The 25,016-nt window shown below is 41.1% G+C and overlaps 1 protein-coding gene across 3 annotated transcripts in view; it reads left to right on the forward strand.

Moving 5' to 3' along the window:
- Window positions 1–25,016, forward strand: part of LOC106585070 (solute carrier family 23 member 2) — a 68,502-nt gene that overhangs the window by 1,345 nt on the left and 42,141 nt on the right. The window lies entirely within an intron of this gene.

Consider the following 25,016-nt stretch of genomic DNA (forward strand, 5'->3'; position numbering starts at 1 on the left):
TATATTTTATATTTGAGATTCTTCAAAGTAGTCATCCTTTGCCTTGATTACAGCTTTGCACACTCTTGGCATTCTCTCAACCAGCTTCACCTGGAATGTTTTTCCAACAGTCTTGAAGAAGTTCCCACATATGCTGAGCACTTGTTGGCAGCTTTTTCTTATATATTCTATATATATATTGTGTGTGTGTGTGTGTATACTGCTCAAAAAAATAAAGGGAACACTTAAACAACACATCCTAGATCTGAATGAAATAAATAATCTTATTAAATACTTTTCTTTACATAGTTGAATGTGCTGACAACAAAATCACACAAAAATAATCAATGGAAATCCAACAACCCATGGAGGTCTGGATTTGGAGTCACACTCAAAATTAAAGTGGAAAACCACACTACAGGCTGATCAAACTTTGATGTAATGTCCTTAAAACAAGTCAAAATGAGGCTCAGTAGTGTGCGTGTGGCCTCCACGTGCCTGTATGACCTCCCTACAACGCCTGGGCATGCTCCTGATGAGGTGGCGGATGGTCTCCTGAGGGATCTCCTCCCAGACCTGGACTAAAGCATCCGCCAACTCCTGGACAGTCTGTGGTGCAACGTGGCGTTGGTGGATGGAGCGAGACATGATGTGCTCAATTGGATTCAGGTCTGGGGAACGGGCAGGCCAGTCCATAGCATCAATGCCTTCCTCTTGCAGGAACTGCTGACACACTCCAGCCACATGAGGTCTAGCATGGTCTTGCATTAGGAGGAACCCAGGGCCAACCGCACCAGCATATGGTCTCACAAGGGGTCTGAGGATCTCATCTCGGTACCTAATGGCAGTCAGGCTACCTCTGGCGAGCACATGGAGGGCTGTGCGGCCCCCCCAAAGAAATGCCACCCCACACCATGACTGACCCACCGCCAAACCGGTCATGCTGGAGGATGTTGCAGGCAGCAGAACGTTCTCCACGGTGTCTCCAGACTCTGTCACGTCTGTCACATGCTCAGTGTGAACCTGCTTTCATCTGTGAAGAGCACAGGGCGCCAGTGGCGAATTTGCCAATCTTGGTGATCTCTGGCAAATGCCAAACGTCCTGCACCTGTGGACGTCGGGCCCTCATGCCACCCTTATGGAGTCTGTTTCTGACCGTTTGAGCAGACACATGCACATTTGTGGCCTGCTGGAGGTCATTTTGCAGGGCTCTGGCAGTGCTTCTCCTGCTCCTCCTTGCACAAAGGCGGAGGTAGCGGTCCTGCTGCTGGGTTGTTGCCCTCCTACGGCCTCCTCCACGTCTCCTGATGTACTGGCCTGTCTCCTGGTAGCGCCTCCATGCTCTGGACACTACGCTGACAGACACAGCAAACCTTCTTGCCACAGGTCGCATTGATGTGCCATCCTGGATGAGCTGCACTACCTGAGCCACTTGTGTGGGTTGTAGACTCCGTCTCATGCTACCACTAGAGTGAAAGCAACACCAGCATTCAAAAGTGACCAAAACATCAGCCAGGAAGCATAGGAACTGAAGTGGTCTGTGGTCCCCACCTGCAGAACCACTCCTTTATTGGGGGTGTCTTGCTAATTGCCCATAATTTCCACCTGTTGTCTATTCCATTTGCACAACAGCATGTGACATTTATTGTCAATCACTGTTGCTTCCTAAGTGGACAGTTCGATTTCACAGAAGTGTGATTGACTTGGAGTTACATTGTGTTGTTTAAGTGTTCCCTTTATTTATTTGAGCAGTGTGTGTGTATATATATATATATATATATGCCTTCATTTCTGTAAAATAGACTCTTAGCTTTCATTTGACACCAAATGTAATGAGCTCTTATGAACTTAAGATGTTGGTGCTCCTAGGTCCTTTTACCTCTCCCCCTTCCCTTCATCTTATAAGTGTGTGTGTGTTAAAATTAGTTGTTACATAAGTAGGACTATTCATCGATATCCATCCATCAATCACCATGTAGGGATCGCATCTGATTTTTAGGGTGAGATTTATTACCATGGTTGTCCTGGAAACAATGCTTGGAGGAATGTGTGTGCACGTCACTTGCTTGAGCCAACATGAGGAAGGAAGATTTGTTTTGTCCTCAGGCTACAAATAAGTTATTCGTAGCCTATAATCTATGGAGATTTCTACACAATGAAAGGCTCCAGCAGAACCTTTGGTTTGTAGGTTAGCCTAATTTGTGCAGCCTATGTCATTATAATCAATATGAACCGTGCACGCTCTCTCACCACGGGGAGTGCGTGAGTGTGAGAGAGAGAATATGCTCCCTCTCTGATCCCCTTCATTAATGTAGCTTACCAAATTGTGTTTTAGGTGTTATTTAAATCACATTCTCAAATAAAATGTGTAACATAATGGCTTAACTTTGCCTCCAAAGCTGTTTCATGGGGATTTGTGTGTTAAGCCTGTAGCCTACCGTTATTAATAATGAATATTATTACTAGTGTGAGAGCTGGGTCACCCGGGTGACTTGGGCTGCAGTGGGTCTCAGACCAATATAGTCCTGGGCAATTCTTCCCGCCCCCTCTTTCAACTGGCTCCTGGATGCTTCTCTTTCTATTGGTTCTTGGCTACTTCCTCGTTCTAGTTTACTCCTGCCGGAATTCTATCTTTCAACCTGCACTTAAGCCTACCTTTCTCTTCAAGACATTTGGTTCTATGTCAATTTATTTCTGACTGCCGAATGAAGCTCTCCTCTTGTGCACACGACATGGCTCTGGTCGTAGTGGCTGGAGCGTAGTTAGGATTAATGAAACGGCAAATTATTACAGTTAATAAAAAGTCTCATAGATCAGACTCCAATCTCAGATGTGTCCCGAGATGATAAATAAAGGCATTTAACAAATACTTAAGAGGCACGGCAAACAAAAGGTTTAAGACAAACCATTGGCGACTAAGCCTAGCGTTGTACTTTCTTCTGTCAGTGGCGCACGCTTTATGATTGGAGCTTATACTATTGCCCTGCGGCCGCCTCCATTGGACAGTGCGGCTAGAAGTGTGCTGTAAGGACAGCTCCCCGTACCCAGTTCACATTGGACATGGATAGCTCAGATTTTATCACACTATGCTTCCTTACCATAGGCCTACCTCTGCTCTATACACCACATCTCTAGCCACTCCACCATCTCCCTACAACCTGCCCTTTTGTCGTAGGCCTACCTAATTTCCTTAAATTACACTTGGTATAGGCCTATAAGCAGCTCTCACCTTCCTATGATGTATTATACCACCGACCCGCCTCCCTTCTGCCCCCCTGGGAAGGCCAGTTAAACTCAGGGCCGTGCCCGGGGGCTGACTTTCCAGTGGGGAACGGACCATCTCCTGTATAGGACCTGGTCTTGCAGGGGGGGAGGGGGTCAGCACAATTCCGTCCTGGGGATGTGGGCGTGGTCCGAGGTCGGTCGCATTCCACCCGACTAGCCTACGTCAACGACTAATCCTCCACCTGATCCATTATCAATCCTAAGAGTTTTTCTACTAAAATATGGGATATTTTGTCATTGCCATTTCTCCTGTGTAATTCATTGACCATTCATGCATTAAGTTTATCGACAATGTTGAACTTTGAACCTGTGTCTTTTGATAATCAGAAACTGAAACTAAGGCGCAGTTACGCATGCGACGATAGGCCTATTAGCCCTACTACTATTAGATTCATGACGCCAGTGTCACTCACTAAAACAAACACAAATGAATAACCAATTACATAGTAATAATAATAGGCCAACATGGGAATCAAGTATACCACAGTTAGATTGCTCAGATTTGTGGGGCACTGTTATGGATAATTGGCCTGAAAGTATCATCTTCTCCCACTGCCAAGCAGACTATAACGGCTGACATGGAGCAATAGCCTAGCATTCCAGCTGACTATTTTTTTTTTTTCTTTCTTGGACACACACACACACACACACACACACAGGATGAATCCCTGGTGGGCTGGATCGGTGGTAGGCATTGCTGGGCTGGGATCTGCGGGGGTTCGCTGAGCAACAGGCCCTCCCCAGTGGCAGTTTTTAGAAGTTGGTTGTCAGGAGCACCATGAGGGTGCTACCCTTGACGCTAATTTGCCTATTTTAATTACCTAATAATAATAGGCCTACCTGTTATTTTAACAGCCACTGGTCAATGAATTGGGGGTAGGCTACGGTGTTAGAATGTCTACAATTAATCAAGAAAATAAATCTTACATTTCATAAAAGTAGGCCTATAGGTGTTGCAAACTGTGTCTGGGGACTAAATGGAAACCAGATGACTAAGGAATCCAATCCATCTCAATGTTCTGCAATAATCCATGAGATCAGATTAACTCACTGCATTTATGCGTGTTCACCTAATGTAAATATGCAAGTGTACATTCACCTTTTGATTATTTAAACTTTTTGATGAGGCAAGGACTTTGGCTAAACTGCTGACAATCTAAACCTATAATCGTTTGTATAGGACACTTGTCACCATCTTCTAGGCATGAAAAGAATGCACCCCTGAAAAACGATAAATGGTAAGTAGGCCTACAGTAGTATAGTGTTGATAAAGAAAAACCCGAGCACCAACAGGTAATACATTCAATTCTGTATTAAACTTCACACAAGTAGTTTGTTGGACATGATGATTAGATAGTAATGGCCATAGTGTTTCATTTTAACATTTTAATTTGGGTGAATAGTTGCATTCTGGATGAGGTTAGTGTTAAGGCTAAGTTTACATACAGCATTGACACGAAGCATAACCTTTTGCGAATAACCAGCTGCTTCCTATTCTTATTTTGTGGGAGAAGAGACAATGTGGATAGCTCCACAATAAACACCCATGTGTAATAGGTTAACGTGAAATCAAAGGCGTCACATTAGTCTGCGTATTCTTCACATCGTATCTGTTACTCAACATGCTCCAGCTATGATGGTGCCGAGGGTAGTCACTCACATCCCAGACACCAGAGATCACGTGGAGGCATAGTTGTCTTTCTGATGAACCTATGTAACGTAGAGTGGAGGCAATAGATAGGCCGATATTAAGTCTCTCTTTTCAAACTCATTTCTAGACACCTTACAGTGAAACATAAATGGGTGCGTAGATTACGGCAGTCATCTCTCTAACATTTTTAATTGAACAAAAATGTACATTTTATTACAGAATGGTGAAATGAAATCTATTACCACCTCACAGCTGTAGCCATACTGATAGGTTCAGCAAGTTTGTCTGGTGGGAAAGTGATCAATTATTGGTTAAAGCTGCAATCAGCAGTTGAAACAATAACAAAGTGGACTCCCCACCACGGTGTGAACCGGAGGATTGGGCTGGAGAAATGTAACCACGCTCAAATTCAAAGGACCTCTGGATGCAAGGACTGACAATCCATGATGTCAAAATTATAGTTTTAACCATGTTACATTTACTCTTTACAAACATTGGAGTAAAACAAGCTTATATTTTGGGTTCTGAAGGGGTGTGACAGTTGAACTAAGCTCACAATACATTTATAAGTAATATTCTTCAAGAATTAATGGGTACATATAATTAATTTATAAGTCCAAAAATGGATGAAGCAATTTATGATTGCCCCTTTAAGTGATGCTCGTCTCCACCTCAATCTGCGATCAACAGGATATCCTTCTTTAGATTGTCCCACGCTGGCCCACACAAGTCTTTCCAGCTCTGTCCCTGTGGAGTGATGTGGGCTTTTTGTTGACCATGTGTTGTAAAGCAAGGTAGCCTCAGGAGCGTGTTATTGAAGATAGGACTGTAGGAAATTTCTGTCTCCAGCTGTTCTGTTTCCAGTTATTCAGGATTGCCAATTGAAGGTGACTATCAGTCAGACACTTCTCTGTACAATCAAGAAGTTTCGATATTCACCGCACACAGGATTCTGGGGAACACGATATCACAACCAAGCATGGCAGAAACATGTTCAAAGATCAGGCTACACAAGTCAGTCTTTTTTTATATTTCTGAGTTCACTTTACATCACCGTCCTGGCTCGTAGGGAGATAAAAGATCTGAGATATACAGTAGGATGGGGCTAAACCAAGCCTAGACTTAAACATGATAAATAGCATTTGAAAATCTATTCTAAAAGGTTACTGGTAGCCAGTGTAGAGAAGCAGTTGTGATATGGTTACATTTCCTGGTGTATATTCAAATAGTTACAGTAATCTAGGCATGAGGAAATAAAAACATAACTTTCTCCAGATCAGTGACTGAGATAAAAGACTTGACTAGCTATATTTCTTAGATGATAAAAGTAGAACCCCTGCAATTCCCCTCTTTTCCTCTTGCTGTCATACCATGCGAGAAACACCATACAAGGACTTAATATATCACACAAACTTTGCTGTCTCTGGTTATATGTATGTTATGCCCAGCAAGCATTTTACGTTTTTAAATTATTAATACATTCTACACATCAATCAATAATAAACAGTATATAAACCTGGTTTGCAGTCCTTGTAATCCATGAATATGAATTCAAAGTTACAACACCTGTGTAAAAACCAATATAATGTTATCTTGTCAATGTACTAAAACCAGTGGTTTCCAGCAAAAGGGAAGTTGTAATAGTAGAATGCACAAGGTGCAATGTAGAAATTGGGTAGTGCATCATCAGTTCTTCCTGTCATGTTAGTCATTGCAGACCGTAGAGAGGTATTTATAACTAGTCAGAAATGACCAGATCAACTAGCCCATGTCAGCTAACATTTTTTTAGCCTATAAATATTGTTGTAATTTTTGTTTCTCAAATATCACATGAATACAAATTAGACATGGCAAAATGTATAGAATTGCAAGAACATTTGCTTTAAAACTGCAAAACGTTTTTGCATCCCATGACAAAATGTGTAGAATTGAAGGAAATAACCTTTAAACCTGCAAAATTATCTCCACCAACAAGAGGGCTGTGAACAGTTTGTGTCATGAACTGTACTTGTGCCCATAGAAATACAGTTGAAGTCTGAAGTTTACATACACCTTAGCCAAATACAGCCTGAATTCAAAATATACACTGCTCAAAAAAATAAAGGGAACACTTAAACAACACAATGTAACTCCAAGTCAATCACACTTCTGTGAAATCAAACTGTCCACTTAGGAAGCAACACTGATTGACAATACATTTCACATGCTGTTGTGCAAATGGAATAGACAACAGGTGGAAATTATAGGCAATTAGCAAGACACCCCCAATAAAGGAGTGGTTCTGCAGATGGGGACCACAGACCACTTCTCAGTTCCTATGCTTCCTGGCTGATGTTTTGGTCACTTTTGAATGCTGGCGGTGCTTTCACTCTAGTGGTAGCATGAGACGGAGTCAACAACCCACACAAGTGGCTCAGGTAGTGCAGCTCATCCAGGATGGCACATCAATGCGACCTGTGGCAAGAAGGTTTGCTGTGTCTGTCAGCGTAGTGTCCAGAGCATGGAGGCGCTACCAGGAGACAGGCCAGTACATCAGGAGACGTGGAGGAGGCCGTAGGAGGGCAACAACCCAGCAGCAGGACCGCTACCTCCGCCTTTGTGCAAGGAGGAGCAGGAGAAGCACTGCCAGAGCCCTGCAAAATGACCTCCAGCAGGCCACAAATGTGCATGTGTCTGCTCAAACGGTCAGAAACAGACTCCATGAGGGTGGTATGAGGGCCCGACGTCCACAGGTGGGGGTTGTGCTTACAGCCCAACACTGTGCAGGACGTTTGGCATTTGCCAGAGAACACCAAGATTGGCAAATTCGGCACTGGCACCCTGTGCTCTTCACAGATTAAAGCAGGTTCACACTGAGCACATGTGACAGACGTGACAGAGTCTGGAGACGCCGTGGAGAACGTTCTGCTGCCTGCAACATCCTCCAGCATGACCGGTTTGGCGGTGGGTCAGTCATGGTGTGGGGTGGCATTTCTTTGGGGGGCCGCACAGCCCTCCATGTGCTCGCCAGAGGTAGCCTGACTGCCATTAGGTACCGAGATGAGATCCTCAGACCCCTTGTGAGACCATATGCTGGTGCGGTTGGCCCTGGGTTCCTCCTAATGCAAGACCATGCTAGACCTCATGTGGCTGGAGTGTGTCAGCAGTTCCTGCAAGAGGAAGGCATTGATGCTATGGACTGGCCCGCCCGTTCCCCAGACCTGAATCCAATTGAGCACATCTGGGACATCATGTCTTGCTCCATCCACCAACGCCACGTTGCACCACAGACTGTCCAGGAGTTGGCGGATGCTTTAGTCCAGGTCTGGGAGGAGATCCCTCAGGAGACCATCCACCACCTCATCAGGAGCATGCCCAGGCGTTGTAGGGAGGTCATACAGGCACGTGGAGGCCACACGCACTACTGAGCCTCATTTTGACTTGTTTTAAGGACATTACATCAAAGTTGGATCAGCCTGTAGTGTGGTTTTCCACTTTAATTTTGAGTGTGACTCCAAATCCAGACCTCCATGGGTTGATAAATTGGATTTCCATTGATTATTTTTGTGTGATTTTGTTGTCAGCACATTCAACTATGTAAAGAAAAAAGTATTTAATAAGATTATTTCTTTCATTCAGATCTAGGATGTGTTGTTTAAGTGTTCCCTTTATTTTTTTGGAGCAGTATATATATATTTTTAAAACACCCATCTACACACAATACCCCATAATGACAAAGTAAAAACGTGTTTTTAGAAATTTTTGCAAATTGATTGAAAATTAAATACAGAAATAACTAATTCACTCCCCTTAGCTAATACTTTGTAGAAGCACCATTTGGCAGTGATTACAGCTGTCTCTAAGAGCTTTCCACACCTAGATTGTGCAAAATATACTTTTCAAAATTCTTCAAGCTCTGTTGTATTGGTTGCTGATTATTGCTAGACAACCATTTTCAGGTCTTGGCTGTAGATTTTCAAGCCACTCAGGAACATTCACTGTCTTCTTGGTAAGCAACTCCAGTGTAGATATGGCCTTGGGCTTTAGGTTATTGTCCTGCTGAAAGGTGAATTCATCTCCCAGTGTCTGGTGGAAGCCAGACTGAACCAGGTTTTCCTCCATTCCATTTCTTTTTTTATCCTGAAACTCCCCAGTCCTTAACGATTACAAGCATGCCCATAACATGATGCAGCCACCACTATTCTTGAAAATATGGATATTGGTACTCAATAATGTGTTGTATTGGATTTGGTTATACTAAGCTATATGGAATTGTTTTAAGACGGTCATACCAAGGATCATTTTGCTATTTGATTTAGAATTTTAAAACCACTTGAAGTATAAAAAAGAAAAGAAAATGTATTTTTTAATTTCTTTTTATGAACAATTATTTTGGCCTTACTGGTGTTAGCCCATACAAACACATTAAATAACAGATTCACTACATGGAACAACAGAACAAACTTCCATTAGATTTTTTGGAGGGGACTGCGGTGTCTGTCCTATATCTGAGAGATATGAGGGAAATAAGAAAACACAAACATTTTTTACATGTATTTAACCCCTTATTTTAGGCACTATGCCTTCTCCAAATATACTAACATTTAAAAAAAATTCAACTGGTACTGGGGGAACATCAAACGAGTCTTGTGAGGCCTGTGGGCATCCTAGAGCAAAACGACTGACATACGTGTTCGTGAGTTTCATCTTTCCATAGTTTGTAGTAGGGCTGGGTGGTATACCGTTTTTTGCGATGTACCGGTATTGATGCACGGACCGGTTTGGGTTTTTACTTTACCTTCTATAACAGTACTTGAATGTTTGGTTTGTTAAATGTGATAGGCAGTGTGTAACGTCCATTTTTATAGTTTACTTCGCTACTTGAGTCATCTCTCTATGCCGCTTTCCACACAGACCTAGCCCCGGCTCCTGTCTGTCACTCAATGAGTGCATTTGTTGTTCCTCGACCACGAGACACTTGCGTTCAGTCTTCATGGTCAATGCAGCATGTGCAACAATGTTGATGACAACGATGCAGTTGTCACTTTGCTTTTTAATATAAATCTACTAGCATTCTATAATTACACTTAGCTTGTATTTCTTACATCTGCAAACAGCTAGTTTGTCTTAGCAAGTTGTTCCTAAATCTTGTTAGCCACTGATTGTTAGCCGCTAATGTTAATCGCTAGCTAGCTAATAAATGTACTGAGTAAGAGCAAGCGTAGTTAGCTACAGCCTGATAATACCAGTGATGGTGTAGACCTAAATCAGCATGTTGTTTGTGCAACAGTATCTTATAAATTTAAAGAGGAATACTCAAAGCAAGAATATGTTAGCTACATGAAGTAGCTAAGAGAAAACAACATTCAATGTAGCCAAAGATTATAGGGTCCCCTAGGAAACACCTATCAACACTTTAGTTCATACCCTGTCACAATAACTCCTCCCTGGCATTTTCATTCATTGTCATGTCAAACAACACTATTAAAAGTGCCCACTATTATATTCTAACCATATAATTAGAATATACATTCTATTTCCATGATTCCAACAGTTAACCCAAGTGTTTTGCTCTAAATCGCAAGTCAAATTGCAACATTTCATTAAAAATAAGGCCCAGATATCGTGCAGCCCTACGTGGCAGTGTGGAAATGATCTCATATGCAGAAATTGATGACACTTTTTGTGTTGAAGTTGAATTGTTTTATACTGTACAATCAGAATGGAGAAAGACCAATGGAAATCACTTAGCATGTATGTGTTGCCACCCTAGGATCACGCACTACTCATTAACCTCTCTAGGGTCGGCGGGACGAAATCGTCCCACCTACGTAACAGCCAGTGGAATCCTGTGGCGCGTTATTCAAATACCTTAGAAATGCTATTACTTCAATTTCTCAAAATTATGACTATTTTACACCATTTTAAAGACCAGACTCTCGTTAATCTAACCACACTGTCCGATTTCAAAAAGGCTTTACAACGAAAGCAAAACATTAGATTATGTCAGCAGACTACCCAGCCAGAAATAATCAGACACCCATTTTTCAAGCTAGCATATAATGTCACAAAAACCCAAACCACAGCTAAATGCAGCACTAACCTTTGATGATCTTCATCAGATGACAACCCTAGGACATTATGTTATACAATACATGCATGTTTTGTTCGATCAAGTTCATATTTATATCAAAAACCAGCTTTTTACATTAGCATGTGACGTTCAGAACTAGCAAACTTCCGGTGAATTTACAAAAAAATGTACTAAATTACTCACGATAAACGTTCACAAAAAGCATAACAATTATTTTAAGAATTTGGTCCCAAATAATCCATAGTTATATCCAAACAGCGGCGTTTTGTTCGTGCGTTCAAGACACTATCCGAAAGGGTAAAGAAGGGTGACGAGCACGACGCATTTCGTGACAAAAAAATTCTAAATATTCCATTACCGTACTTCGAAGCATGTCAACCACTGTTTAAAATCAATTTTTATGCCATTTTTCTCGTAAAAAAGCGATAATATTCCGACCGGGAATCTGCGTTTAGGTAAAAAGACGAAAGAAAATAAAGCACGGGGTCGACTCGTGCACGCGCCTAAGCCCATTGTCCTCTGATCGGCCACTTGCCAAAAGAGCAAATGTGTTTCAGCCTGGGGCTGCCTCGATATCATTCAGCTTTTTCCCGGGCTCTGAGAGCCTATGGGAGCCGTAGGAAGTGTCACGTTACAGCAAAGATCCTCAGTCTTCAATAAACAGAGACGAGAAGAACAAGATCTTGTCAGAGAGGGCACTTCCTGTAAGGAATCTTCTCAGGTTTTTGCCTGCCATATGAGTTCTGTTATACTCACAGACACCATTCAAACAGTTTTAGAAACTTTAGGGTGTTTTCTATCCAAAGCCAATAATTATATGCATATTCTAGTTACTGGGCTGGAGTAGTAACCAGATTAAATCGGGTACGTTTTTTATCCGGCCGTGTCAATACTGCCCCCTACCCCCAACAGGTTAAGCGAATTTAGAACTTTTATTATTAAAAAACATAATACCGTCATACCATCAATTTATTATTTTTTTCAATTCTTGATATATTTTGGCCATATTGCCCAGCCTTAATTTCTAGGCCAAACCATTCGAACACTACAGACCATTTTGTGAAAAGACCGCAGAAGTGAGACATAGGCGTCTGCGGTGGATTGAGACGCATCCAATGCAAAAAAACATCCCTCTAGTTTAAACTGACAGATTTTTATGGGATTTTTTGTTATGCTAATTAGATTGTCGCAGGGGCGCGGACATCAGCCTTTGGGGATTAACTGTTGTAAATAATCCTGCTCCGTATAAAATTTGGAAAAAACTTGGTATAAAAAAACTAAGCGTGAAGGATAGATCAATCCCTTGGTTCACGCATGAATTGTATTTAAAATTACAGGAAAGAAATTTAGCTTGGGCTGAGGCTAGATTGACTGATACTACTTCTGACTGGCAGACATTTGGGAAATCGATATCTGTCTCTGGTTAGAAAAGCAAAGTCAACATACTTCCTGAACTGTGTATCTGAGAATCGTGGGAATCCACTTCTGGAAAGTAGTCAGGTTATGACAGCCTCTGGTCCCATAATAGACCAAATGGAAATTCGTGGTGCTTTTAATACCCATTTTGCCTTAGCTGGCCATCTATTTGAAATAATTGTTTCTGGAAATTCCTCTAATTCCAGTAGAGAGAGTCCTTTATTCACCTTGAAACAGACTGTAGAGAATGATCACACCCAGATATAAAATGGTTGAAATGAAAATAGACATTCTCTATCTATGATATTATATCTATGCATTGCTAAAAATCAATGAAAAAAACATCCACAGGGGGTAATTCTCTTGATCCTTTTTTACTGCAACTCTCTGGCTCACTTATTGCAGAATAATTAACCTATATTTCAGGTGTTATCCCTAAGATCTGGAAAGTGGCACATGTCCTCCCCCTACCTAAAGGATGAGAGATCTTGGAAATTGGATGGTAGTTATCTTGCCTTTCCAAAGTTTTAGAATCCTTGGCCTACTCTCAACTAATAACTTTTTAAACTTCTCATTCTATTCTAAATGTGCACCAGTCTGGTTTTAGACCTGGACATAGCACCGTTTCAGTTGCTACACTTGTTCTAGATGTGTTAAATTGCTTAGATCATAAAAACCATTGTGCTGCCTTGTTTATTGACCTTTCCAAGGACTTTGACACTGACCATTACATTATAATGCAAAGACTGAAATAGGCCTGGATCAGGCTTCTTGCAAGTGGTTTGAGAATGTGTCTTATCTGACAGATCAATGTGTGATTTCTGATGGTGTCAAGTGTTTCCTGGATATTAAAGGTGTATAGCAGGGGTCGTTATTGGGACCTGTTCTCATAACTATTTATATAAATAGTTATATCTGTTAACTTGTAATATTCATATGTATGCAGGTGACACTTATGTATTCCGTTGCCCAGGCTATGTTAGAGTTGCAATCTGACTTCGTTGCCTTACAGAGAGCCCTGGTTGGTTTAACTTGTACTTAATCCGGGAAAGACTAAATATGTTTTTTTCTAATTCTCGCAAAATAAATTCAGATGGACAACATATGTATTAGTTGGATGGTTCTCCCATCGATCGGGTTCCTGCCTATAAATATCTGGGCATTTGGATTAACAAAAATGTAATGTTTAAAAAAACATACGGATGAGCTAGTTAAAAAGCTGAGATTTAGAAATAGATCTAGCCTCTCCCTAAATAGCAGGAAGCAAATTAGATTCCCCACAAAATAGTCCTCTCAGAACTGTTGTGCAGAAGTTCTCATCAGTTCAACTGTGGTAACTATGTACTGACAGCAAAGTGCACTGCCTATCTGATAACAGAAGTCTAAATGGCTGGTGCATGTCGAAACATTTAGGAAACACAGTGACTGGGATATACAGATGTAGGATTTTTATGCAATACAGGAAATTTAAAGAGTGACCGAAAGCACCGATTCCGTATGTGTTTCTCTGTTGCTCATTAAGAAAAACGAGATTTCGGTCTTTGGGGTGTGGTTCGATGTGGCAGTTATTCATGTTTGTCCCCATGATAAACCATAGGAACAAAGACAGTATCACTTACTCAAAATAGTCAGAATGAATTGAAGATAACTCAAGAAATCTGTCTTTTAAAAAAGAAAGGTCCAATGCAGCCATTTTATCTTAATATAGATCCTGAGAGGACTATTTTGTGGGGAATCTAATTTGTACAAATATTTTGTTGACTTAACCTTTGGTATTGGAGTTCTTGAGCAACATGGCACACCACCACTTTCTCAATGATGGCATGTCGGTGTAAACGGGGGGTGGATTGCCATTGACAAGCGCAACAAAAGGTACATTTTTCAGTATTATTGCGATCTGTAGACATTTAATTTCAAGGTGACAGTTATTTCAGCTAACCTGGGAGAAGTCAAACTGGGCATCCACTGCCATGTACATTTTGTACTGTAAAAACAAAAATGTATGATACTAAACAATTGTGCTACATCAAAATATGGACACTAAAACTATTGGTCTTACCATCAGCATAAATATCCCACAGTCCCAGTGGTTATCATGTCGAGGAAAAGCCACAATTTAAAGAGGAAAAAGTTATACACACATTTTTAACACAAAGAAACAACACTCTGTGGACAGCAGGAGTTGATATGCCACAATGTTTGAAATAATGTGAAGGCTGGTAAAAAAATGTCTGCTCCACCCATCTGAGTTCACTGACCCAGTGAAATACGCTGTGCAATGTCCCTGAAAGGGACATGGTTATTATGATGCATTATACAACGGGTGGGTCTAATCCTGAATGCTGACTGGTTAAAACCGCATTCCAGCTGTGTCTATTCCACAAGTTACCACCGGCTAAGTCTATGATGTTAAAATGCCTATTCCATCTGACTGTGCAATCCACTGTCTTATCAGCACAGCCAGGCAATTTTATAAACTTGATCTCCACTATAAAAGCATCTTGACATTTTATATCACATTTTTTCTTTTAGACTAACATTTGGACATTGAATTTGAATATTGAAACAATCTCCACTTGTCGCATAGTAATGAACAAGTCAGGATCAGACAAATAGGCAGCTTTTCTCAGCTGTAATGGAGATATATATATTATACAAAGAAATATCAAAACAAAACAGATAAAATGAAACACAGTGCAGCTATTTTGCAGGCTTTCCATCTGTTTGAAGTGATTGTGTTAGCCATGTTGTTGGCTAGCTCCTCTGAACAACAGCGACCTGACGAGAGAGCACATTTTTCTATGCCAGATGAAATCGCACATCATTAGCTTATTTTAATGGATGTATCCAAATAAAGGTCTCTAGAAAACAGCTTATGCAAATGCAGCTACTTTGTTGTTAATCAGTCTGCACTGTTTGACGTGACTAAGTTAGCTGTAGTTGGCTAGCTAGCAAGCAAGAACGTTGCCAGTCAGTATGGCAATAGAACATTTACAACGAACAACTGGGTCGCGTCTATAGATACAAAACAAAAAGATTGAATGACTGGGTCGCGTCTCTGGCAACCAAACCGATAGAATGATCAACCAGCCGGCTTAGGTACCAACCCTAGATTTGTATCTGGAGTATATCTTGTGGAAGGATAAAATGGTATGAATAAATTAATCAAAATAATTTTTTTACTGAAAATATGTCAATCATTATTTCAATATGTTGCTAACCTGTTGTATAAAAGTGACAATGCCCTCGAAGACGGTGTTTTGGAGGATATATTGGCACATTTTGCCAGCCCTCGACTTTGTCTCGGGCCTAACGACACCCGTGCTAATATATCCTCCAAACACTGGCTTCGGGGGCATTGTCACTTAAGGAGAATACAACATTAACACACACAAAATTAAAGGTTCTAGAACATGGCTGGAACTGTGTGAAATTAACACTATATACCAACGGTCTGCAGAACAGGACCTTGTGTTCTAACAAAGCACAAAATCTTTATCTGGCCAACTGCGCAACACAAATATAACTCAACTAAAGCTGCACACAGCAACATATGATATGTCACCGAATCCAAGCAATCTGTTCTCCAAGCATACAGAGTCAAGAAAGTAGATGACCCTCTGCAGTGGCTTCAAGACCTACAGTACAATTCTAATGTTTTATACAATTCAGAAAGCTTATCAGTTAGTTGGGTAAAATGACATACAATGAAAATAAATAATGTTTTAATAAAATGATTTGAATAAAAAATAAATATACTGTAAGTACATACTGCAATGATATTCAAACCACTTACACATAGCTTGATGACAGATTCTTTCACATGATCATCAGACTGAAATTAAATACAGAATGTCCATCGTTCATTTGAAACCACATTACTTATTTGATAGCTAGTTGGTTACCATTTTAGTACTTCTGGAAGTGTATTGGACGTCAACTGGCAGATGTGAGTCAAATTGTATTGAAATAATTTAAATGCCGACCATATTTTATGATTTTACTTACAGGCAAAGTGGTGAAAGGGTCTGTTCCAATGGAAGGCACCCAGGTGTCACATACAGATCTGCCACAAAGATATTCTTGCCCTGCACAATACAGTAAAAACAAAATGATTATGTAAGGCACTGCCTCTAAAACATTTTACTGTGTTTGTGTGAATCAGTATTTCATGTCATAGATCAAGGCAGAGATGGCACCAATTCACAATTTAGCAAGTCTCAAGTCTTAACCTTTGAGTCTCGAGTCAAGTCCCAAGTAATAATGGGCAAGTGTCAAGTCCCAAGTTCCAGAGCTGAGGTCAAGTCACAAGTCCCTAATTTTGTGTTTTGAGTCCTCAAGTCAGTGTTTGACACTAGAACCACCAAGGCGGTCAATCTGACCGTTTTCAATATTGTCATTTCAATAACTTCATTTCAATAAAAACCTTGAAACCAACTGTCCCTGACTTTTCCTAAATATGTGTGTTTTACACTATCAGTACTTTTAGATAGATGTGAAACGTTCTGAGCATTTCATCCTCAAAGTGCCATGGCGGTCAAAATGACCCTATGCATATTTAACAGTAGAATACCTGAGCCTCAATGAGTACCAATAGCCGCCAGTCTAATAAATCCATTTAATATACACAACCTAAATGAAATATTAATGGATTCATTTTTGAAAGGTCAGTAAAAACATGATACCAGACAATTTATTTCAAAAGAACAGAATAGCATGTTTTTGAGTTTAATTTGCTTAGTAGCCGAGGCTATATGGCTGTGCCATGCCAATGAAATCAGCTTGTTCATTTAGCAGACATCACAGGCTTATATTCTGCTGCCCTGCCACAGTCAACACATATTTTACAGTAAGAATATAACAGAAGAAAATATACTGAACCAAAATATAAACGGAACATGCAGCAATTTCAAAGATTTTACTGAGTTACAGGTCATATAAGGAAATCAGTCAATTGAAATAAATAAATTCAACCCTAATCTATGGATTTCACATGACTGGGCAGGGGCACTGCTGTGGGTGGGCCTTGGAGGATATAGGCCCACCCACTGGGGAGCCAGGGCCAGCCAATCAGGAATGAGTTTTTCCCCACAAACGGGCTTTATTACAGACAGAAATACTCCTCAGTTTCATCAGCTGTTCGGATGGCTGGTCTCAAACGATCCCACATGTGAAGAAGCCGGATGTGGAACATTTCTGGGATCTTTTATTTCAGCTCATGAAACATGGGACCAACACTTTACATGTTGCGTTTCTATTTTTATTCAGTATAGAAAGGATATTTTTCCCAAAAAGCAATTGGTGATTGTCGCCAGTATTCACATGAGGAACGCGTTCGTGGACCTCCGGTTATTCTAGGAAACAGTTATATTTTTCACAAAAAGGCCATCTGTTCAATTTGTAGAAAAATAGGTTTGGGAAAAATAGGTTCATTTAGAAACCTTACAATCTATTCTTTCTAGTAGGGTATAGAAATCAAAACGTCTGGCCTGCGTGGACTTCTATTGAAGAAGTGCTATTTTGTAAGCTCCGTTCTCTTTGTCTGTGCAAGCTGCGCTGGTCATCAGTCTATTCATTCTCAATTTGACCATTTTTTTTATATTGTTACCCGTCAGACTATTGTCAATTTAATCTTGTTTTCAGGCCACATATATTATTATATGTGTGAAATTTGTTTCAGTATAGTTTAGGTGTAGTTTGAATGGGCCAGCTGGGCAGGCAACTTATTTTAGTATTTACACTCTATTCGCTTCTGGATCAATGAATACATTTTCTTAACAATTACAATTTACATTTGGTGTCCTGAGGTTTCTTATGACCTAATTTATCTTATTAAATGCTTTGATTTAGCAGTTACACAATTTGAAATATCAACAGTCAGATTGACTGTCATGGCCAGTCTAGTACTTATGGAATTCCAGTGCTCCGAGTGTTGTGTTTTATACCAATTTCAATGCAATTTTTTAAATTTAGGTTATATTTTCTGTTACAGTACATAGGGCTACGTAATAAAGTTCACAGATAAGGAAATTAATGTTGTTTGAATCATCATTACTAATAGAAAGGCCACCCAAATTATGATTTATAGCTAGTGTTGATAGTACAGCTACAGTTTGACTGACATTGTGAAATCTCTCATTAGAATCAACTGTTTCCCCCCGCCCACTACATTGGAGGTTGAGAGGTCTGTGGTTGGCTGAGAATTAACATTAATAGAAACCCATGCTGAGAGTGCATATTTTAAAGCGACACGCGGTGAAAATATAAGACGGTGCACAATTTTTTTCCCCCCCTTGCCTTTCCACATCTGCCGGCTCAGCAGCGGTGTTACAGCTCAAGTCCAAGTTAAGTCCTGAGTCATAGATGCTCTAGTCCAAGTCGACTGTCAAGTGTTTAAATTTTTGGTCTCAAATCTCAACATTTGCAACGTGAGTTTTACACGAGTTTAAGTCACGTGACTCGAGTCCAGATCTCTGAAACAGGGTATACCCATTTATATGTGAAACAAACTGACACAGAATTCATCTGTGTCAGTTTCACTCACTAATATACTGTGCAACATAAACATACCTTACACCTGGTTATCTGCTAAACTAAACTATTTGGAAACATGCGTTCCCCACCCCCAAAAAATAAACACTATTTTTTGGTATTAATATTATATTTTACGGAGGACCACTTAATATAGTTTGTCGGTCCAAAAATAAATAAAAAAAACTTCCCGGTGATTCCATCAAACTGTCCAGCCCAATCGTTTCAAAATCTGACTAACACGATGGTCATTATGGCCAAACAGTTCTATTTTTGTTTCATCAGACCAAAGAACATTTCTCCAAAAAGTATGATCTTTGTCCCCATGTGCAGTTGCAAACCTGTAGTCTGGCTTTTGTATGGCGGTTTTGGAGCAGTGGCTTCTTCCTTGCTGAGCGGACTTTCAGGTTATGTGGATATAGGACTTGTTTTACTGTGGATATAGATACTTTTTCACCTGTTTCCTCCAGCATTTTCACAAGGTCCTTTGCTGTTGTTCTGGGATTGAGTTGCACTTTTCGCACCAAAGTACGTTCATTCTCTAGGAGACAGAACGTGTCTCCTTCCTGAGCAGTATGACGGCTGCCTGGTCCCATGGTGTTTATACTTGCGTACTATTGTTTGTACAGATGAACGTGGTACCTTTTAGGCATTTGGAAATTGCTCCCAAGGATCAACCAGACTTGTGGAGGTCTACAATTTATTTTCTGAGGTCTTGGCTGATTTCTTTTGATTTTCCCATGATGTCAAGCAAATGAGTTTGAAGGTAGGCCTGGAAATACATCCACAGGTACACCTCCATTAGGCTAATTGACATAATTTGAGTCAATCCAAAGCTTCTAAAGCTATGAAGTAATTTTCTGGAATTTTCCAAGCTGTTTAAAGGCACAGTCAACTTAGTGTATGTAAACTTCTGACCCACTGGAATTGTGATTAAGTAAAATTCTGTCTGTAAACAATTGTTGGAAAACACTTGTGTCATGCACAAAGCAATAGCCTAACTAACTTTCCAAAACTATAGTTTGTTAACAAGAAATGCGCGTAGTGGTTGAAAAACGAGTTTTAATAGCTCCAACCTAAGTGTATGTAAACTTCCGACTTCAACTGTACGTATCGTGTCTGTGCCGTTGAATTGCGACTCCACTTTGTCCCTATACTGATGTTTCGCTTGTTTGATTGCCTTGCGGAGGGAATAACTTCACTGTTTGTATTTGGCCATATTCCCGGTCATCTTTCCATGGTTAAATGCGGTGGTTCGCACTTTCAGATTTACACAAATGCTGCCATCTTTCCAAGGTTTCTGGTTAGGGTAGGTTTTAATAGTCACAGTGGGAACAACATCTCCTATGCACTTCCTTATAAACTCTCACTAAATCAGCGTATACATCTATATTATTCTCTGATGCTACCCGAAACATGTCCCAGTCCTCGTGATCAAAACAATCTTGAAGCATGGATTCCGATTGGTCAGATCAGCATTGAATGGTCCTTGTGACGGGTACATCCTGTTTGAGTTTGCCTATAGGATGGGAGAAGCAAAATGGAGACGTGGTCGTATTTTCCCGAACGGAGGCTAGGGGAGTGCCTTGTATGCATCGCGGAAGTTAGAGTAGCAATGATCCAGTGTTTTGCCAGCCCAGATACTGCAATCAATATGCTGATAGAATTTATGTAGCCTTGTTCTCAAATTTGCTTTGTTAAAATCGTCAGCTACAATAAATGCAGCCTCCAGATATATGGTTTCCAGTTTGCATAGAGTCCAGTGAAGTTCCTTGAGGGCCATCGTGGTCTCGGCTTGGGGGGATATACACCGCAGTGAAAATAACCAACTAGAATTCTCTTGGGAGATAATACTGACCGCATTTGATTTGAGGAACTCTAGGTCCTGTGAACAGAAGGACTTGAGTTCCTGTATGTTGTTACAATTTCACCATGAGTCATTAATCATGAAATATACACCTGCCCTTCTTCCCTGAGAGATGTTTATTCCTATCGGCGCGACACACAAAGAATCCCGGTGGCTGTACCGACTCCGACAGCATGTCCCCAGAGAGCATGTCCCCCATGTTTCTGTGAAACAGAGTATGTTACAATCCCGGATGTCTCTGGAAAGCAACCCTAGCCATAATGTTGTCTACCTTGTTATCTAGAGACTGGACATTAGCGAGTAAAATACTCGGGAAGCGGTGGGTGATGTGTGCGCCTCTGAAGTCTGACCAGAAGGCCGCTCGTCTACCTCTCCTGTGACGCCGTTGTTTTGGGTCAGCCTCTGGAATCAGTTCGAATGCCTTGGGTGGTTCGAAATAAGGATCCGCTTCGGGAAAGCTGTATTCCTGGTTGTAGTGCTGGTATGTTGACGTCGCTCTGATATCCAATAGTTCTTCCCGGCTGTATGTAATAACGTTTAAGATTTTCTCGGCTAACAATGTAAGAAATAATACATAAAAAAAACGAAATACTGCATAGTTTCCTAAGGATTAGAACCGAGGCGACCCTCTGTCGGCGCCATCTTGCAATATTTTTCAGGTGAAGGATTAAGTAGCTAGCGTAATACAAAGTGTGTGCTTTTACAATCAATTCATGCAATTATTCACTATAAGCAGGTATTGCTGAAAAGTAGAGTTGAACAACTATGGTTTAATACACTAACAGTCAACAACCAAAAGTACATTTTAATTACTTGATGCACCCCAGACCTGCTGAAAGACCTTGTCTTATGTAGCTTGGGTCTTCATCTTCTCTTAGCCTGATGACAAGGTCTATGTTTGAGCCCTTATGGTCTATCCCACACTATTTGCACAATGACCTTACTTCTTTCACCGATTTTTGTCAGAGTATTGAAAAGTAAGTGTTGATTGAGTCGTATAACTTAAAGGACATTTTTGGGATACAGTCCCAAAAATATATATCACTTCAAGTAAAAAGCAAAAACATGCAAAACACTAATTTGATCAAATTCATCAAAAGGGTGGGGAGAATGTCTGAAAATTGACTTTGTGAGAATTATGATTAAAATGGGGGAACTAATGTTACTCCTCACTATCCCTAAATGAGGCCAGTAACAATCATTTTAACTGCTATGCATTGACCTTTCCTTAATTTATATTACGGGGAGTAACTTTACATTGCTATGCTACATCTGTACCCATGACTAAGCTAGTTAGCGAATGTTAGCTAGATCAGCTAAAAAGTTGTTGTAGCACTCAGTACAACTTGGAAACTAACAGTAGTAGAAAGGTTTTCACACGTTTCAAACATACTTATGGTTGGTTGTGTATACAGTTACAGGGGTTTATTGACTTTACGGGTTTATATTCAGGAGCGATAGCACCACATGTACATACACTATATATACAAAAGTATGTGGACATCCCTTCAAATTAGTGGATTCTGCTATTTCATCCACACCCATTGCTGACAGGTGTATAAAATCGAGCACACAGCCATGCAATCTTCATAGACAAACATTGGCAGTAGAATGGCCTGTACTGAAGAGCTCAGTGACTTTCAATGTGGCACCATCATAGGATGCCACCTTTCCAACAAGTCAGTTCGTCAAATTTCTGCCTTGCTATGAGCTGCTCTGGTCAACTGTAAGTGCTGTTATCGTGAGGTGGAAATGTCTAGGAGCAACAACGGCTCAGCCGCGAAGTGGTAGGCCACACAAGCTCACAGAACAGGAACACCAAGTGCTGAAGCGTGTAGCGCATAAAAATCACCTGTCCTCTGTTGCAACACTCTCACTACAGAGTTCCAAACTGCCTCTGGAAGCAACGTCGACACAAGAACTGTTCGTATGGAACTTCATGAAATGGGTTTCCGTGGCCGAGCAGCCGCAAACAAGCCTAAGAAATACCATGCGCAATACCAAGCGTCGGCTGGAGTGGTGTAAAGCTCGCCGCCATTGGACTCTGGAGGAGTGGAAATGCGTTCTCTGGAGTGATGAATCACGCTTCACCATCTGGCAGTCCAACGGACAAATCTGTGTTTGGCGGATGCCAGGAAGACGCTACCTGCCCCAATGCATAGTGCCAACTGTAAAGTTTGTTGGAGAAGGAATAATGGTCGGGATAGTTTTTCATGGTTCGGACGAGGCCCCTTAGTTCCAGTAAGAGGAAATGTTAACGCTACAGCATAAAATTACATTCTAGATGATTCTGTACTTCCAACTTTGTGGCAACAGTTTGGGAAAGGCCCTTTCCTGTTTCAGCATGACAATGGCTCCATGCACAAAGCGAGGTCCATACAGAAATGGTTTGTCGAGATTGGTGTGGATGAACTTGACTGGCCTGCACATAGCCCTGACCTCATCCCCATCGAACACCTTTGGGATGAATTGGAACGCCGACTGTGAGCCAGGCCTAATCGCCCAGCATCAGTGCCTGACCTCACTAATGCTCTTGTGGCTGAATGGAAGCTAGTCCCTGCAGCAATGTTCCAACATCTAGTGGAAATCCTTCCCAGAGGAGTGGAGGCTGTTAAAGCAGCAAAAGGGGGACCAACTCCATATTAATGCCCATGATTTTGGAATGTGATTTTCAACTAGCAGGTGTCGACATACTTTTGATCATGTAGTGTACCTTTTTCTTTGGAGTTCAAAAACTGGCTGCTACTGCGACCCCGTAGAATGAGGAAGTAAGCAGCTACTGCGACCTGTAGAATGAGGATGTAGCCAAGCCAATAGATAGAGAAGCATCCTGGAGCCAACTGAAAGAGGGGGCAGGTTTTGGGCGTGTTTTCCCTGGGCGGTTCTTGCCTGGTCAGGGAAGAACCACCCAGGACATGGGTCGCAGTCTTACCAAACTCTCTAACGCGGATGGTGGTGTGTTTGCCCGCCGTAGGTAACATGTGACTAAGATTACACTGCTGTGCTGGGTCACAACGTGTCTCTGGACCTCAGAGCGAGGGAGAGAGAGAAGAGCAAGGGAAATGAAGAAAAGAGAGACAGTGACACCGTGTGGAGGTGTAACTTCTGTGGCTCAGAGTACGATCACTGAAGCGCTCACGTGCATGTTCCATTTCTCTGAATAACATTCCATTCCAGCCTGGGGCGCAGGCAGGTAGTAAGCAGGCTTCAATGCTTAGGTCTTCAGCAGCAGCCTTTATAAACAGAATACAACGGTCACAAATAGGGCTGTTACGGTGACAGTATTTGCGCCACACCGGCGGTCACGAGTCATGACGGCAGTCAAATTCCACGTGACCGTTAGTCACGATAATTATGCTTCTCCAAACTCTAGTGCTGCTGATAGTCATTAGTAGCCTACCAAACTTGCTAATAGCCTGGTCCTCAGCACTCTATTGTCCCTCTAATCACTCTGAAATCAGTGCAAATGTAATCGAAAATCTAATCAAACACTTCATGAGCTCATGTTGCTTAACATTTCTATAAGCTATGCAATTGTGTGAGAAAAGAGTTTTGATGGCCTCTATTACAAATAGGATCCCATCAGCTTTCTATAGGCTAGGCCTACTATATTTATTTATTTATTTATTTCTCAAATTTCCTAATATTAAGCACATTGCTTCTCTTTACAACAGGAGTAAGCCTATCTGGCTGGCATGAAAATGAACCAACGGAAAAGCGTCCTCCATTTGCTATTTAAGTGCATAGATGACATGTATTTTTTCCCCCCGCTGCTCCTGTTTTGAGACAGGTGCATGATAATGGTCCATTCTAAATCAAAACAAACTTTGCACATACAGTTGAAGTCAGAAGTTTACATACACCTTAGCCAAATACATTTAAACTCAGTTTTTCACAATTCCTGACATTTAATCCTAGTAAAAATTCCCTGTCTTAGGTCAGTTAGGATCACCACTTTATTTTAAGAATGTGAAATGTCAGAATAATAGTAGAGAGAACGATTAATTTCAGCTTTTATTTCTTTCATCACATTCCCAGTGGGTCAGAAGTTTACATACACTCAATTAGTATTTGGTAGCGTTGCCTTTAAATTGTTTAACTTGGGTCAAACGTTTCAGGTAGCCTTGCAAACTGTAGTCTGGCTTTTTTATGGCGGTTTTGGAGCAGTGGCTTCTTCCTTGCTGATTGGCCTTTCAGGCTATGTGGATATAGGA

Source organism: Salmo salar, chromosome ssa24, assembly GCF_905237065.1.
Source record: "Salmo salar chromosome ssa24, Ssal_v3.1, whole genome shotgun sequence".
NCBI lineage: Eukaryota > Metazoa > Chordata > Actinopteri > Salmoniformes > Salmonidae > Salmo > Salmo salar.